The sequence below is a fragment of the Columba livia genome, chromosome 16 (assembly GCF_036013475.1).
Source record: "Columba livia isolate bColLiv1 breed racing homer chromosome 16, bColLiv1.pat.W.v2, whole genome shotgun sequence".
NCBI lineage: Eukaryota > Metazoa > Chordata > Aves > Columbiformes > Columbidae > Columba > Columba livia.
Genome location: NC_088617.1, coordinates 3,321,689 through 3,339,945, shown reverse-complemented (window position 1 = coordinate 3,339,945; position 18,257 = coordinate 3,321,689). Strand labels below are relative to the sequence as shown.

The window sequence follows — 18,257 nt, the reverse complement described above, 5'->3', positions numbered from 1 at the left end:
AATAATCAATTGGTATTTATTTATAATACAATAATTGTCTTACTAAATCAGGATTAAATGCCTATTAAGAAACATTCCCTTAAAGCTTTACTAAGGGTATAATTAACACTTCTCTTATTTCTTGAAAAAGAGTAACAAATTAATTTTCAAAATATTGTAATCTATGTTGTGAAACCCCTTAAATGGGAACTTTGAATTGTTAAATACAAAGAAGGGATAACTGTTCATAAGAGCAGATTAAAAATTCTACATTATAATTGTTACATCTACTAGGATTTTCTTTGACTGGGTTTTGCTAATTCTAAGGTCTGTCTTTCTCCCCTGACCCCCAATCAAATTGTTTGATGGCTGGGAAAAGAAAAAGAGAGCAGGGATATTTTAATTTCCTTATTTCTCTACAGCTACTTGTAAAATAGCTGCTTTAGGTTCGACATATTTTCCTTTCCAAAAGCAATTCTGTACTATTGAAAATCCCAAAGTTCTTTTTCCTTTCGATTCCTTTTAAACGCACATTTTCCTTTAAAAGACAGGGGAAAAAAAATATTACGGTTAACTCATCGGCTTTAATTGCAAACATATCCCTTCCCATCGGCACCGCACTTGATCAAAACGCCAGAAATAAATCTACTAAGACATCTATCAGTTCCACGTCCCCGCTGTCGTCTTTTTTTTAACAGGAGTTGGAAAGCGTCTGTTATTCCCATCCTAAGGGCTGGGCTGAACCGTGCCGGGCTTTCCACTGCTTTTCAAGGAGTGCAGAGTTATTTGTTTGGGGGGTGTCAGCCTCGCACCCACCGGGAAACGTCACCAGCAGATGCGGGAGAACCGCGAGGTGCAGCTCCCTGAGAGCAGCAGCTGGGGAACGGGCTCCTGAGGCTCCACAGGGACCCAGGAGACACAGAAAGAGGCTCTAACCCTACGAGGAAAAGTCAAATAAGAGATGCTTGTGAGCCAGAAATACATTGATGGCCTCAGAGTGAAATTGTTGAAGAGAGGAACCCGGGTACCACCGAAGATGCTCTGGGCAATGCAGGGGCTGCCCCTGTGTCACCCGGGGCATTTTGCCGCATGGATGGTTTTTATATATATGTTGCAATGAGGAGGGTGTGAGAGCCGTTCGGTTCTATATAAAGAGTAGTGATGTTTTACAAAGGAACTGAAAAGGTTTGAATAAAGTGACACCTCATTTGTCTTTCGGTCACCACTCAGGAATCTATAGCCTTGTCACCTTCTGACAATTATCTCTATTAACTACGCAGGGTCAGGCCTTCAAATGGTTTTATTCCTAATATTTTGAAAAAAAAAAATAAGAAAAAAAAAAATGGTGTTTCTGCATCCTTTCAGACACCTATTAGAGTCATAAAAAGAAATAATGCCCACAGCTAAGTGACCAGTAATAAAATAAATCCACTATTTCCTTGAGTTAGAAAAATCAAACTGAAACAAGCAATGCTCTCGCTTTTTTGCTGTTTGCAATGACTTTTAGCGCAGGAATCTCCTGGCACAAATGTTTATAGGACTCACCAGTTCGGGGAATCTGAATTTTGAACAAAAAAATTAACGTTGCATCTGTGTTGTCAAGGCAGAGAAGAACCACCGGGTGATCCAGCCCTCGGTCAGCCTGGGAGAATGGGTCAGAAATTCACACAAAAAGGATTAGTCATGAAGTATCCAGCACGGAATGAACAGAGGAACATACACAAAAAAGGGACTGCTCGGACAGTTTGCAAATAGAAGGGGAATAAATTCTCTTAATGAATTATTCAGGACATGGTCAGCTTTACCTTGGGCCAAATTTATCTTCTACCTGAGCAAAAGCAACTCCCTGTAAAGTTCACGGCTCTTTTAACAGGAGGTTTTACTGCTACGATCTCCAAGTCTTACACGGGAGACTAATTTCTCTGGAAGCCTCTGTCAAGTGGTTCAAACTTCTAATGAAACAGTTAACTTCCATAAAGGAGGAAAGTACATTTTTGGCGACTGATAGTGCATGTGCCAGCCCAGAAGTGTTTCATAAACCTTTTATGAAATGTTTGCTTGTGTTGGTTGAGTAATTAACAGTATTCCAGGATACCATCAGCTACCAGAATCTCATCGTGCTCTCTCCATGTGAGCTGAAGTGTCTAAATAAATTTTAAAACAAGGATTTCTTGTCACTTGAAGCTGCCTCTGTGCACTGCTATTACAACCAAACCCCAGCAAGTCAAAGGAGTCACCCTGTCTATGCAATACAACCGCAATTAAACACTCAAGCCCTGTCATAACAACAGTCAGAGCTGAAAAGATCTGACATCCTTAGCACCGGTGCACTTGGAAAAGAAACGCATTGCAGGAGAGAAAAAAAACAAGAGAAAGAATATAGTTTCTACTACATTATTCTACTATAGAGAAAGATATAGTTTCTATGTAGTTTAGGATCTAACATGCTTTCATTTTAATCGAATAATCCACTTCTTCTGTTCACTTTTCTGGCTTAAATTTCACCAGCGAAGCATTCAATGATTACAAGGAAAGAGGAACAGTTCAAAACGTTATTTATTCCCATACACTCGCAGGAAGGTTGGTGCTCAATATTTGCGTATAGGCCTGGGCAGGTTTGAGGGCTCCCTTAGCAGGGTCAGGGCTGATTTAGAGGAATGCGATGGTCTGACACCGTCTCTGGGATTCCAGCCTCCCAGAAGATCGAAGAATTTTACCGTTCCCATGGTAAAAATAAAAGTTCTGAGCTTAAAAAGGAAAAGTAAATACCTTCGAATAGCAACGATAAATTACATTTTACAATTATGACATCTATAACATTTACCATTTTTAAACGAATGTAAAAATTAAACTGAGTGAAAAATTAATAAAAGACATAATTTCAAGGTCTCCAAACAGCTTTTTACCCGTGAATCAAGCCCGGCTCCAGTGGAAAGCCCCAGAGCTCCATCTTGTGGCTGTTCCGTGCCAAGAAAGGAAAAAAGAACTAAAAATTAAAGTAACTTTGTTATTAAATCACTCTAAAATGCAATTTCTTTTGCTGGCATCACACTTAGAAGCAAGACAGAGAAGACAAACAGCCAACAAACTGGTTTTTTGTTCTATTTTGCTGTACGATGTCATCTCCTTTTTTACTTAAGGAAAAATTCTCTTCTGTTTCCTAACCCACAGCCCATTGCAAAACCATTGCCAGAAGTTGGGCCTAAATTAAATAAATCTGTGGTCTGGAAGAGAAAGTCGCTGGGCTGGAGAAGGGCACAGCACAGAGGCCACACAGCTCCCAGTTAAAACCAGTTCGCATTTGTTCGGCACAAGTAATTCTCTCCCCACAAGCGCCCTCCTTAATCCAGAAAGAAAAGGGATATTTGGGCCAGACCTCCTGCATCCTGGGCCCCGCAGTTAAAAGTTAAAATTAAGAAGGCACAACTCTCACTGATGGAGAAAAGCTTGTAGATCTGTCATAAATGAGGCTGTTTGGATATTGCAACATGTGGTTTTGCTGCATTTGGAGATGCAAGGTTTACATAAACTTTACTCAGTCACACATAAAGCAGGCAAGTCTGCTCCTGTGGACTGTTGTAACATGATTTTCTTTCTTTTTAATCCTGAATTGGTAACAGATAAATCCCAACCTCATAGTTGTTTCCCCACTCTGAAATGGGATCCTCCTTGCAAGGCTATTGATCTGTTTCCCACACAAACCATGCTCAAAATTCAGCTCTCGACTCTGTGTTCAGTTCAATCAAGGAGCATCACTTGACATATATTTTTGGGAGGCTCATACATCTTTGAGCCTCATTAATTTAAAATCAAGCCAGGAAAAAAAAAAGTTATTTTAGAAATAAATGGGAAGCACCAGACTTAAAATGCATTCTGCATCTTATCAAAATACATCCCATGGAGAAGCAAATCGCTCTATGGATTTACAACAAAACAAAGTGTCTGTTGCATCCAGGTGGCACATTTGAAACTGGCCCGGTTGCCACCCAGGACGTTTGTCACCGGGCAAACCCTTCAAAACCAGCCCTGCACCACCCAGGGCTGCAGCAGGTGTGGACGTAGCCCAGATGATCTGAATTGAGCTAAACAGGGGAGTGACTGCAGTAAAACTGAGGAAGGAAGGGCAGTAGTGAACTGCCAGGAGTCACTCAGCAGTGAAACCTCTCCCCTAACGCTCTATTACCTGCACTTGTTATCTGAAGACCCTGAAGGTTGGCCAGATCTCATACACGGGTCTCCTGAACAAGGTCAAGGTGCTGGAGGGCAAGCAGCCCTCCTGCAAGGTCTGCTGTCCTTGGCTGAGCTGGAGGTCCGCCTAGAAAGAGCTGGCTCACCCACAGCTAAAAATAATCCACGTCTTCCTATATGTGATAGGAATCTTAGGAAACACATTGTCAAGTTCAGGGAAGGGCTAATAATGGTCATTTCCCCAAATCCATTTGTCTTCTGGCACTAGGTCATGCAACCTTTACTCATCCTGGGACAGGACTTTGCTCCTTTGGGACTTCCACTGGATTAAAAAGAAAATAATGTATGAAAAGGAGCAGGGAGGAGCAGAAGGATGTGGTGCAGGTCTGGAGATGTCAGGGGACCTCTGCAGAATAGCCAAAGCCACATTGCCAGCAACTTGAAGTCCACGATTAAAGAGAACAAAAGCAAAGCCAAGAGCAAGGAGAGCGCAGCATAGATCTAAGAGAAACAGATGGTAGCTCTTCAGAGCTCCAAGGAAGGGGTGAGCAGGCAGCTTTGGCATTTGCCAAGGCTTGGTTGGATAACAGGAGGGAGAGGAGGCCCACGGAGGGGCTCGAGGTGGGAGCAGCAGGAGGAGGTGCCATGGGTGGATGTGTCACAGGTGACAACAACATGGGCGGCTAATGGTAACACTGGGCAGACTTTAAGTCAAAATCCCTCAGTGCAGGTAGGGCAGGACTACAGCTAGAGGTGTGATACTAAATAAACCTGAACTTTTCAGCTGTCCTTGTGTCTGAAAACAAGAAAAAAAACCCCATATCTCAGATGCAAATTTAGGGCAAATGTGCAACTGGATAACTACACCATATATGCATTCATATCTCCCTTTTTTCTTAGACTCATTTGTACAACAGGCTGTATTTATATTTAAAAATACTTTGCATCAAAATAACTTGAAAGGATATGGGAGCTGAATGACATCTTATTTCTCAGCGTTCGCATTTTTTCACCGTGCAGGGCATAATCTGGTTCTTAGGGAGTTAACGCACCTGCCATTCCAGTGCTGACAAGCAGTTTTTCAGAGGAACACGGATTTTTATTTATTTATTTATCTAAGGAGCCCTGAAGATTGTACTCAGGAGACTTCTTGAGTACTGCCAATAACTAGCAGGTACCAACACATGTACATTTTTGACTGCGCTATGATTGATGGTGCTTATTTGTGGCTTGCTGCCTAAACCTCTCCTTTTCCTTTGCTTTGCGTCTGTCTCTCTCACTGAGGCTTTTTTTGGCGGTTTGTATTTATTTATTTATTTATTTTTTAAATAATAAAGACACTTTAGCCATTTGGGTTGGGAGAAAGGGGGGAGAAGTGGGGGAGGAATGATTTATCTGGTGCCTCTGTTGTCTCTGAGCTGCTCTGTTCCATGGAGAGTTTCAGAGCAGTAAGCGGTCAGGAGAGAGAAATGGAGACCTATGGGCAGGGAGGACTTTGGGCTGGGGAAGCAGAGCTGTGGACACAAACTGGCCAAACCCTGCAGGAGCATTGCTGGGGGGAGCCCCACCTTCTGGGTTTGGTCCTGTTTCCAGAGCCCATGCTGGACTTCTTCCCTCTCCAGAGCCAAGAGACCCAGCGAAGCCCCACAGGCAAAAAGATGAGTCCTCATTTCTCTGCTCCTCCTTCACCTCCTTGAAGCAGGGAATCTGGGGAGGAAAAGTCCATATAGGAGACACAAGGCTCTAGAAAACAGCACAAGTGTGTAAAATCCACCCAGTACAAACATTCCCTTTCCTGTCCACCCTTTACAAGCCTCCATCCAATGACTGAACCAATCTTAACAGGCTTACAGTGAACCCAGACCAACCTTTGCGCTGGATGCTATCTCTCCTTTAACTCCACAGATGACTAATGGCTTTTATCACTTTTTCTAACCCCTCTACACCTGCACAGCACATTGGGGAGAGGCAGAGGAGTGTTTTCCATTTCCTTCACACACAGCTTAACCCGCTACTTTTCTTTCAAAGGAAGAAAATTGATCTGATGAAAGCTTAAGCATGAAGTGCCTGGCAACAAGACAGAAATAGCAATAGGTCTACCAGGAGATCATTTTGACTTTGCATAGTTGAATCCAGCCAGAAGTTGCTGCTTTGCTCCGTGCAGCCATATGGGAACTATTCGCACCGGCACGGTCGGAGCAGGACGCGTGGCACAGCCTCTGCACCAAGTGAGATGAGCCCTGAACGAAGACCCGAAACCTCCACCCTGGAGAAGTTCAAAGCTCCTGACACCTCATCCACAAGGCAAGTCTGCAAAGGAATCAAAAGGCAAATGAATTTCAGCCATAAACAGGGGCTGCCTAGTTCTGGTGCTTTTTACAAAGACATCTCCGTGTGAACGTGCACATGTGGTACGTGTGTACTACACGTGCCGTGGTGCTTAAACACGGGGCAAAACAGCTGGACTCGGTGCTGTGCTGCTGTTTGCAGCTGCTTTTGTCTCACCCTGAGCAGTGAATGTCAGCAGGGTCGTGCAGAGCTCCCTGGGGACCTGGAGATGCACAAATGTCCATCACCTCAGGGTCTCTGCAGCGTGGTTGGAAAAGACAAATATCTCCTTACCTATGTTACAGTCAAATTCAGCCTTGAGTAACTGTCCTCTCCTTGGGGCTGAAGTAACACCGCAAAGCAAGTCTGAAGGGAAAAGGTGAAGGACAGGCCATTTCCCACACTGTTGGTTTTAAGAGAGCACTCTGATTTCAGGACTGAAATGCTGACATGTGCAGAGAAAAGGGAAAACAAAACCCAAGTGTCTCCCAGCCGTGAGCTGAGCACCACTGACTCTGTTCAGCACCATCCCCAGAGCAGAGGAAAACTTCAGAGGACGCAGCAGACCACTGCTACGGATGTACAAGTATTTGAGCCCAGGAAAGTCAAGATGTTCTTCCCACATCTTTGTAAGGCAGCAGTGACTCCAGGGCTAGCGCAGTGCCTCTAATGCAGACCTGTGAACAAGCAAAACATCAAGTTACATGTCACAAAAACCTAACCAGAAGCATGAAGCATATCTAAGCGCCCACTTCCCCCTGTCAGTCTCATGTGCTGCACACCAGCTTCTCAAAAGAAACCACGCAGAGCTGCTTCTCTCCAGCACAGCAGCATTGCAGCTTCAGGGTTATACCTACAAACTCCCTCTTGCACGACACATTGGCACTGTCTCGGGAGGGTGCTGGGCTCCTGCTCCTCACACAGGTGCCTGACCTTCCCAAACACACGCAGAAACTGGATATCCCTCAGGTAAAGCAAGACTTTTGCCCTCACACCCATCCAAGAGCCGGTGAGGACAGACTGCTGCCCAGCCAGAGTGCCACTGCTGGCCCTGCAAATGTGCCATACATGCCTGTGACAGTCACCCCAATATCTGTGCTGGGATCTAAGGGGAAAGGCTGCAAAATGGTCCAACAGTACCATCTGCAGGGAAGAGGAGAGGCTGCAATAGGTGGCCAGGAACACTTATTCCAGCCAGACTGAGTTCAGGTGGGCTCAGCTCATCCAGCTGAGTTACCAGCTGCCTTTGTGCACTGGAAATCAGGTTAATGAGGGTGACATTATTGAAAAGAAAATAATCATAATAAATTTAAAAAACAACAATATTAGCAATCTTTAAAACTTGCCCAAATATCCTGAGGATAGGAAGGCCAGCCGTGCAGAGCAGCGAGCAGCTTACTGCCAGCTGACAGCTCGCACTGCAAACCTCACAGCGGTACCCAGAGCACTCTCAGGAAACACAGGCGAGAGCAAAGCTGTGCAGGGATTCAGCAGAAGGAGCTCAGGGCCAGGACTAACTGAACACGAGCACAGGATCAAGAGTCTGGTTCCCTGGCTTACAGCAGGAAAGATTTCAGAAACCAACACACGGGAAACACTCAGATGTCCACTGTAACCAGTTTGTCTGGGTTGCCAGCTGGTTGCAAAAGACTCCTAGATTTGTTTGCTACCTATTTATGTATTTCCTGGTAAAAGATGTCTCCTGGATAGAGAATTTCTCTGTATTATTTAAACTGCCATAGCAAGCTAACTTATTGCAAACCGTGAGATTTATCCCATTAATAAACCGTCTCAGAACTGTGAATTAAAGGCATTTGTAAACTGCACAGTTTAAGACATCACACTCTCAACAACTCAGCTTATGGCAGGGTAACCTGAGGTCCCGCAAAAGATGAAACAGTTGTTCATCCGGTTTATTTTCTCTCATGGAATAATACATAAAGAGGAAGCAGAAAGCTAAATCTGTTGGCACTAGAATCAACTCACCCACCTCCTGAGTGTCCTAAAGGGGCAGGAGGGACCTCATCGGTTTTGCCAGTAGCCTCAGAAGACCAGATGCAGCCCTGACACCCCACTGATGGGCATGGGCAGGTTTGGGGACAACCCCCTTTTTAAGGCCATAGATACCCTACCTGGTATGTACATTTTACAAGTGATTGGGAATGGTTCATCCTGGGAGGAGGAAAGCTGTGCTTTGTCAGCTTTTCCATATCTTAGCAAAAGAGACTATCTCTAATTAATATTTTAATAAGAGGTTCACTTACTGAATTAAAGATTGCCACATGTCCAGGGACCCCAGGTTGTTTATCCTGGATCCCACCAGGGAGTTTTGCTATTGGTGCTATTTGTACACCAAGAAACATCTCCACTGGGAAGCAGCCTCACAACAGGTCCGCACATCAAATCCTTCAGTCTTTCTGCATCTCGGTTCCTGATCTGAAGAAGAAAATAAACACTTGTTTAATTTTGCTCTGCTGATTTAAACCACTGAGTCCTGATCTCAGGCGGGGTCTGTGGAACAGGCTGCCTGCAGTTAGATGGCCATTCGAGCCTGTAATTATGATGTCGAGAAGGGTTATATTTTCACTATCCTTTGTGTTAGTATTATCACCCTAACAGGAGAGTCAGCCCAAACACAACTCTTCTGTTAAACCCACAATAGTGGAAAAGGACACACATGCACAATTTCTGAAGTTAAGAAGAAATAGCCATAGGTAGAGCAGCAGTAGCTTGCAGCATGTGAAGCGTTTAGGGACAGGGCTGCTCAAGAAAAAGGGACATATTTCTTTAGCTGTTAATTTGTGGTGCTTCCCCTAAAACCACCACCACAGTAATCCGAAATAGCTGCAGCCGCAGCATTTACTGCGCATTACAGTATCTGCAAAAGTGCTGACAGGGACAGCTGACAACCGCTCTGCAATGTAATTCACACCATAACATCATCTCCCAGGCTCTTGGATTTCTCATTGAAAAAATATGCGATGCTTTTTTGGAAATCCAGTGCCAATTTATTGATATTCAGCCTGTGCCAAATAATGATTCCTCAAAATAAGCTAGTTTAATTTTTGTTTCTCCCTCCCTTTTTTTAGTCAAGAAAGGTCTGTCTCAACTCTTTCTCTCACGGTGTTAAAAGTCAGTGAATTCTTCAGCTGTAAGAAATGTGTTTATTTTATTATCTACCTCTGTCTCCCCATGGAAGTAACTCTCTGTGTAACATTCCTCCAGCTCCAGCCTGCTCCCTTTCAGATTTCTGTCCTGAGCAGTTTTATTTGCTAAGCCCTATACCAAGCCATAGCAAAAAAAAATTCCTAACACTCAATAAACTCTTTGTAGCTTCTTTCACAATATAAAATGCATCTACAGGTCAGAGGCTGGCAACGACCTACTTCTTTACATCAAATATTTTATTTTACCTAGCCTGCAACCTCTCAGAGTCAGGGACCATTCATTTGCAAAACACAAGCCCTGTTCCTGGCTTAAGTTCATAAACACCACTGATTTCCTGGTATCAAGCCCTATATAGGATTTGCCAGACTTTTGTCTTGCCAGATTTTAAATCCAATACAGGTGACAAAAAAATAATAATCTGTAATACACATACAGCCCTCAAAACATGGGCTGTGCCACCATTAGCCAAGACTGGACTGGTCCCAGTTGCACCTGTACCTGCCACCAAGGGGCAGAGCAAAGCCCAAGTGCTATAAAGCCACCCAACAGCACAGGGCTCTGGTGCTGCTGGAACCAGGGACCTCCTTGTCCAGCTGTAAATCCAGTGCTGGGATCAACCCAGCTCCTGTGCATCAAGCTATAAACCTGATGATGGTAATAATGTTATTTAACTAGCCCTGTTTAAAAAATAAAGTATAAATAATCTGTTCCATGTGTAACCTCAGCACATTTCTCTATGCTGTTTAGATACAGGGCACAGGAAAACAGCGCACAAGGTCAAATCTTTTTGCCTCTGCCACTGCTCAGACACAGTCTTAATATTGAAAAGGCACCATCACCCTCATGTTTGCTCACTTACCTGGACCACACGTTGAGTTTCAGCATGCAATAAGGCACCAGAAACATTGTGGATGCTTTGATCTTTGGCTTGATGGCTTGTTCCTGATCAGGCACTCTCTCCAAGGTTGCTTCGTATGCGTGTGCACTGGAAAGGATAAAAACAACACAGATCGTCTGCTCTAAGCAGAAGAGCAGGAGTGAGGATGTGTTGGCTGGGACGGTTCAAAATCCATCCAGTGTGTCCAAAGCCCAGGCTAAATAACATGTGGGAACAGAGATGTGCCAGAAGGCGAAGAGAAAGGCGGCTAATCCTGGGATTCAGTGAAACCTGCCCAAACAGTGACCCAACCTGAGTATTTTATCTGTATGCCTACAAAATGACCATTAACTTCAACACTGGGGTCCTTGTTAGACCCAAACTGGCTCATATTTCCTTTTACTAAACCTCACGTAAACAGCAAAGGGCATCGAGGGGCACCGTGCCAGAGTTCACAAGGGAGCTCCGCTTGTTCTTGTCGGAGGAGCCATCTCCCCATGCCCCGTGGGAAATCATGCACCAGAGTCAGGAAACAAAGAGAAATGGATGTTTAAGTCACCCAGAAACGAACAGACTCTCCTCCTTCTGTGGCTTTGTACCCAAATCTACTTCAGTATCAAAATGGAAATTTTGATATATTAATAGTTAAGTTCAACTGTTCCTGGTAAGTGTACATTTTTAATACTTATAGGGAGGAGAATATCTTAAAACAGTAATAGATATTATATGATTAACTATGACTTCAAGAAGATTTTGCAAAAGCAGACAAGGGCATATTTTCAAGCTGGAAATCAAATCTGAATTTCCCAGGAAAATCTTTAAAAAAGCAAGTGGGAATTGTCCTGGTCAGTTGAAGTCAACCATAAGCTCTTCTTGCTACTGAAACAGGCAGCCCCATCCTCTCACCTCTGCACTCTCCTCACCTCCTGCCCAGTGCTTAAGGCAAACCCTCACCTTTCTGTGTCCTGGTCAGGTCCATTTTCAACATCACCCCAGTCCCAGCAGAGCCAGTAGCACCAGTGGTGGGGAAGCAGGGACCCCTTTAACCCATCTTGTCCCTGTTACAGAAATGCCCTTTTAGTAGGCTTTTAAAATCTGAGGCAAACCTACCTGTGTTCACTTTACAAGAGCACATGTAATATGAGAACTTCGCAACGCAAATCATGATACAAAACCAATAAAGAGGGATTTAATGTTCTAAACACACACACAAAAAAGAAAACGGGGGCACGGGCATTTCCCTACAACTGAGCCGGAGCAGAACCTGCTCTTTGTAACCTGTCAGCACCCGGTAAAACACCCTCCTGGAGCACCCAGGGCTCCTCCAGCCCTTGCTCCTGAGCTGCCAAAGTCAAATAGTGCTCCAAGAAATGCAGGGAAGGACTTTCCCCCAACCCCTGACCAGCTGAGATCTGCTCTCGGGAAGGACCGTGTGCTCAGTGCTGACTTTTTGTGGGTTTTTCTGCTATTAGTTCATATAATAGTTTGCTTTTTGCTGCTGAACACAACAGCTCCGTGTATTGACACTGTATGGCGTATTTATTCTAGTTGAGCGCAATTGCTGGTCCACAGCATTTAAAGCTACAGTCCGTGTTCAATCTGTATCAGTTTAACATGCCAGCACCATATGGCATTCTATAATCAGCTGCAGCGCTGCACTTCTAACCCACTGCTGCATTTATAACATTATTGTATGCTGCACAAACACCAATATTTAGAAAGAAAAATGTCCTTTTTATTGGACTCCTGCTGATACCCCAGCTGTCAGCCAAAGCACGCAAAGAGTTTCTCTTTTCTGCATTAAAAAGAGCCCAAAGCGTTTTTTAAAAATCTTACATCTGAAAGGTACATTTTGTCCTGCCCCAGTAGGTCTGTACGACTGAGTTAAAATGTGTCTTTTTATTAGATGAATTGCATCATTAAATTACATTATAAAAACTAAAAATGCACCATTAATTTTCAAAAACAATGGTAAATACATCTCATTTCTGATACATGATTCTGCATTTAATTTTTGCCCTGGGCCACATTTTTCTAACGGGCTCACTGTCTTCCATTATGCAGACTATACAAATGGAGCTAAATTGCTGAAGTTGGTGGGGATCGGTTTGGTGGGGGGAGGGAGATATTGGTCAAATGTCTAATGTGAAAATAAATGAATTTCTAATCGGCTGTTGCAAAAAGAAAAATTACTTTTTGATCTCGGCTCAGCCAAGCAAGAATCCACCTAGCTCGAGTAATAAGATACAACAGCATTGTATGGGATGCCGAGAGAGACAAAAGGCTGGACAGAGAGACAGACAGACACAGCAGTAAATTAGGAGAGTGTATTCAGTTCTGTATGAGCAGCACTTCTTAATTAAATGGACAGAAGTTCCACCAAACTCGAGTCTTATTGCTGCAGGGTCTTCGCCACTAATGTGGCTGTGGCTCTGAGCATCCATAGATCACAACTGTTTGAAAGGGGAGGCGAGAATTAGAGGGAGCGCATCCGTCTGCACAGCGGTGGGGGAGCAAGGGGGTGGAAGGAGAAGAGGAACAAGGATCCTGAAACTTTCACACATGCCACGAAGGGGTGAGCCAAACCTTGCCAAAAGTCTCAGACGGCTGGTGAAGGCTGAGGACGTGCCTGCGTGTTCGATGGCTGGAGCCTGCTGGAACACCCCGCACGTCTCTCTGCTGATGGAGCCGCTTGCCAGCGAGTGCTGGTGCTTCCCAGCCCCCAGCAGAAAGATGTAAGCATCTTCTGTTTAAACACATGCTTTGGAATGGAGGTTTGCACCGCAAAACACACCAAATCAGGGGAGGAGCAATTCCCACAGTCAACTGCATGTTCCCATCACGTCTCCTGGCCTTTGGGATGCCCCCATCCCGAAGGACCACATCTGCATTGCCAGAGAACGCAGACCACGAGCAGAGTTGCTGCACAGGCTCCTGAGGACCTGACATCCCCCCTAACCACAGCTCCGAGGGTTTTTTACTCCAGATTATCCCAAGCCTGGTCCCATGGACTAAATGCCCCTATAGGAGTAGAATAGTGTAGAAACTGTCCTGGGAAAATGTTCAAGGTTAAAAGAAAGAAGGCTTTTCTATACCTGGATGAGAAATATTTAAAAAGAAAGAAAAAGCGACGTTGTGACGACAGTCCAGTGGTGGCAGAGCACAGAAGGGAAGGATCTGCTGCTTGAGAGGGGCTTCCCCTGGGTCTCAGCTCTACTCACTGCTGTAATAAATAAATCCTGGATTCTAAATCATGAACTCCTTAGCATAAAATCCAGAGAGAAGTGGAAAGCGGTGCCATTGCCCCCAAATTGCCCTTGCCAGCAGGACGCTGAACCCAGCCTGCCCTCACCCCACCTGAGCACCCGAAACAGCCGGACCTCCTGCCCCAGGGGGTTACGAAGCGCCTCTGTGGGTTAAGGCAAAAACCTAATTCAGTGCAATTCTGTACCTAAGAAACCTTTGGACTGAAGGCATTACTCGGATTAATACACTCCTGGAAAAAATCCTTGTCACAAATTGTAAGTGTTTTCCCCAAAACGGTTTTGACTAAAACATTTCTGACTAGCTCTGGCTATGGGAGAGGCTGATGGGCTGTCAAAGGTGGCAGCGAGCAATCCAGCCGTTGGGGTGAATAACATAAGGAGATCTGTGGGCAACCTGGAAATGAGTGACCAAGGTCATCTTCTCCCACCCTGACACCTCCATAGGTCACAGCAGCAGGGCCAGGACCGAGGCGCATTAGTGCTAGTACAAACCTGGTTGTTCTGCTCTCTAGAGATGGGGGCACCTTAAACAAAATGTCTAAGCCAAATGCAGATGAAAAGCAGCTTCTCTGCTTTGGAAAGTGTCTGTGAAATCACCTCAACCCTTCTCCGCATACTAGCTGCTCCAGCAAATCGCTGCCCAAAACATATAATTTAAAATCAATGACACGTATTCATAAGTCATTAGTGGCAGCATACATACTGCCCTTCTTATTTAGCAAGCGTGGAAGAACATTGAAGATGTGGAAAATATTAAAAACATCGAAGAAAAACAATTCCACTCATAACTCACTACAGCTCTACAAGCTGGAAAAACACCATAATAAAATGTGGCTGGTTGTAGAACAGCAACTCGCTTGCAAGCCGGGGTGTCTGGAATTCACTAACACCCCTTGCATCCCTCTACTAGAAATATTTCTATTGTAAGAATAAAACACACCCACAACTCTCCACCAAAACAGCTGGCTTAGTACATACAAAATTATTTACATTGTCTCACCAGCTTAGAGCCAGCAAAGCGGGGAACAGTAGAACGAACCTGGGTAATAAAAACATTGGTAAAAACTTACACCAGCTTTATGTGCAAGTGAACCAACCAGGAAATAAATGACTCCATGTAGACACTGGGATGCACTAACAGAAGCACGAGCTGAGTTTTATTTTCTTCAGCTAAGGAATCTGCCCTCATTTTGAAGATTTTCCTCGGAGCCACAACAGCTGGAAAATAAAAAGGGGAAAAAAATATTAAAAGGGTGGTGGTTTTAACTTGGATAAACTGCAAAGGAACACAACCGCCCGATGTGAGTCCCCTCCAGAAGGGTCCACAGAGCAGCTGTTACGCTCTCCACAGGCCACAAAACACTCACCCACACCTTTAACAAGCTTGAAGAGCTCCCACACAAAGCCAAAAAAGCCACAAGCAGTTGAGTGCTGCAGAGGGAAGAAGGAGAACACGGTGGCATCATAAATCACAGGGACACTCACAGGCAAAAATACCCCAACAGCACCAAACGCCTGCCCCGTGCCACCACAGCTGCACCCCAACATGACCACTTCCCCATTCCCCACCCAGTAAGCAGATTAACTTGGAGAATGAAGCAAGACCTATCAAGGAAGCACCTCAGAGGTTTTCAATACTATACTAGTATCTAGAGATAGTGCTATTAGCTATGTCAACTAGCAATGGCTAATTTTCTACATCTCTCTGTAGAGGAGGCTGAGGGCAGGGATGAAGGGTCTCATTTAGCACTAAAAGCAGGAGATCAAAATGATGAGATGAACCCAGGACAACAGAAGACACTTATTCATTGGTGATTCTTCACTCATGGGGATGGGAAGAAGATGGACAACCAGAAGTTGATGTCACTGGTCCTGTCCAATGGTCCGTTCTGTAGGTTATCAAGAGTCTTCTGTGAATTAATACAATCCCATCCCCAAAACCCCTTTCTGGAAAAGACATCCCAAAGTTTTACCTTCATCTAACTTGCCACCTGAATATATGACCAACTTAGATATTTTTGATCTTGATAATTCTATTTTAGCTTTAACTGTGCGTACACGTTTATAATGCTCATCGCTTTTCCCTTCCCAAAGCAACACAAAATTTTTAAAATCTTTTTGACACACAAGACTTTCTATTCTTTTAACCTTCCTAGACATTTTTCAATACATTTACTCCCCCTCCCCATCCTAGCTGGGTGCAGAACACATCCATGGAGCAGACCTGACGCTGCTGCCTCTGTGCATCCTCTCTAGGGACGTATAACTGCTGTACCCTCATACAGCCTAAAGTCTGCTGGGCTGCTCGTGAAGACAGTCTTTGCCCATGCAGGGTTTGCAGAATCAGGCCCTTCCCACATTCACTGCATCACCAGCGCATTTCAGGATTTTTATAAGCAATGCTAACATACACATACAGCTAACGCTACATCCATTTCCTGATCAGCAGCCTCGAGATCACTATGTGTTGTTTTGTTTTTTTCAAAGCAGACTTTCTATTTTCAGAGTGCATATTAATTATCCTTAAGCAGGTACAAAATCAACCTGTTTATTATTGTTTCTTCGAGTCCTTAATGGTAGTTGCAAGCAAATAAATCCAGTTAATGCAATAAAAGGATTTATTGTCACCCAAATTTACACCAACAGTTCAATCATAACACCTTTTCATCTGACAGACTTCCTCGAGAACAATTTGCCCTATCATTTGTCAGCAAGAAAATGGCCTTGTACAAATGCTGGGAGAAAATAAATGCTAATACGTGGCACAGTCTTTCATTCTTCTAATTGCCGAGGGAGTTTAAGGGAGACAGACTTATTTACTCACAGTAGGAAGTGTGCTGTAATAAATTATCACTATTATGGGCCTCAGTACATCCTTACCAGTGACAGAACCAAAGGTGGAAGGGAAGTGAGGGGAGATGTGGCATCCTGAAAACGTACATAGCAATAAGAGGGTGCGTGAGGACACATAGACCCGCATTAGCAATAACGGCACCCAGGTATTAACATTCAGGTTCCATATGGGAGCCCTGGAAGACATTTCTTGAATTTTAAAGGGCCACCCAGTGCTCAGTGTCTTCCAAAGAGGGACACGGCAGAAGCTGTAACACGAGTGTCCTCCTCCCTGCATGGCCCTGTTTGCAGCATCTTCCTCCTTCCAGCTGGGGAGGCAGGAGCTGGGGGCAGAGTGCTGATGGGAGGGCTGCGTGAGCATCAGACCTGAGCCCCACGGGATTCTAGAGATCAGCAGCCTCGTCACATGAATCCAGGCATGTGGACGAACTTCTCAACTATCTTGTTCAAGTGAAAAGTTCATCTGCCCATCTGTACCCAGCACAGCCATTTGTCAGCTCGCTCAGAAGACGCCCCGATACCATCAATAACGGAGGTGCTATGGGCAAGCCAGGGAAAAGATGAGTGAAGCAGCAGAAACAAGCCAAGACGAACGCAGTGTCCCCAGCCCAGACACCTCCTCTCGGGGTCCCTCATTGTGTTTCAGGCACAGGAGTGAGCCAAGGACCCCAAAGCCTGTCCTGGAAATGAGATTTGCCTATTACCATAACAACAGGCTAGTGTTGCCACAACAAAGACAAGCTTCTGCTATTTCCCCCCTCCTATTATTATTATTTCTTTATTTTTTCTTCTCTTTTTCTTCTTTTCCTTGTGTCCCTCTCTACAAAGAGTCCCTCATTTCTCTGAAACAAATTGCCCACAGCTTGCTTTCCCATACATCACAGAGTGAGGACCAGGCCTTATCAACGTTGCTCTGCTTTTCCCATCTATTACCCGGTTTGTTTGCACTTTTATCCCATCGTCCTTGCACAAGGGAGAAAACATCCATCATCTGTACATCTGCCAGCTGTCACGGGGCTGTCAGCACGGTGACAGCCAACATGACAAAACTGTTGTAATGCCACACCGGCTCTGGGGCTCTGAGTTGAGATTAAACAGCACGGAAGAAAAAAATAAGAGGGGAAAAAATAATAAATAGATTTAGCTATAGAGGGTAAACACAAAAAACTCAGAACAGCACTTTGTGCAAGGAGAAGAGGGGAGAGAAGAGAAAGCAGAAAGCCCAGGGTTTGTTCTCAAAAAGAAGGTGTTAGACAACTGATACAACAGAGAAAAACTGCAATGTGCATTTGTTATCTGGCCCTTTAGCCCAATACATCTACAGCCCAGATTTCATCACTATTATCCAGCCATGCCCTATTTTTAAACTAGCGCTTCCGAAGGGGACAAGATGTGCTGAACACATTTAGTCACTCTCTCCTCACTTGATCAGACCTTGTTCTCCTCCCTGCTTTTCTTTACAGCCATCCAAATTAAGGAGTGCTCCACATCTATCACCTGTTTGGCTGCTATTAGTGTATTAACCAGTTATAAATCCTCAGGACGGAAGATGCTCTCATTTTGGAGTCAGGAGAAAAATCACCATCTGTGTGAGGGCA

The 18,257-nt window shown here is 44.5% G+C and overlaps 1 long non-coding RNA gene across 2 annotated transcripts; it reads right to left on the bottom strand.

Moving 5' to 3' along the window:
- Positions 1-5,080: 5,080 nt before the first annotated feature.
- Positions 5,081-14,518, bottom strand: LOC135575558 (uncharacterized). 2 transcript variants are annotated; one of them, XR_010466532.1, is made up of 6 exons: positions 11,495-14,518; positions 10,523-10,648; positions 8,760-8,931; positions 6,790-7,172; positions 6,268-6,477; positions 5,081-5,874 (listed from the first exon to the last, which is right to left on the bottom strand). It is a non-coding gene; the product is annotated as an uncharacterized LOC135575558 (long non-coding RNA). The 2 variants fall into 2 exon arrangements; XR_010466531.1 differs by having other exon boundaries at positions 5,081-6,477; positions 11,495-14,513.
- Between the last annotated feature and the right edge of the window lie 3,739 nt (positions 14,519-18,257).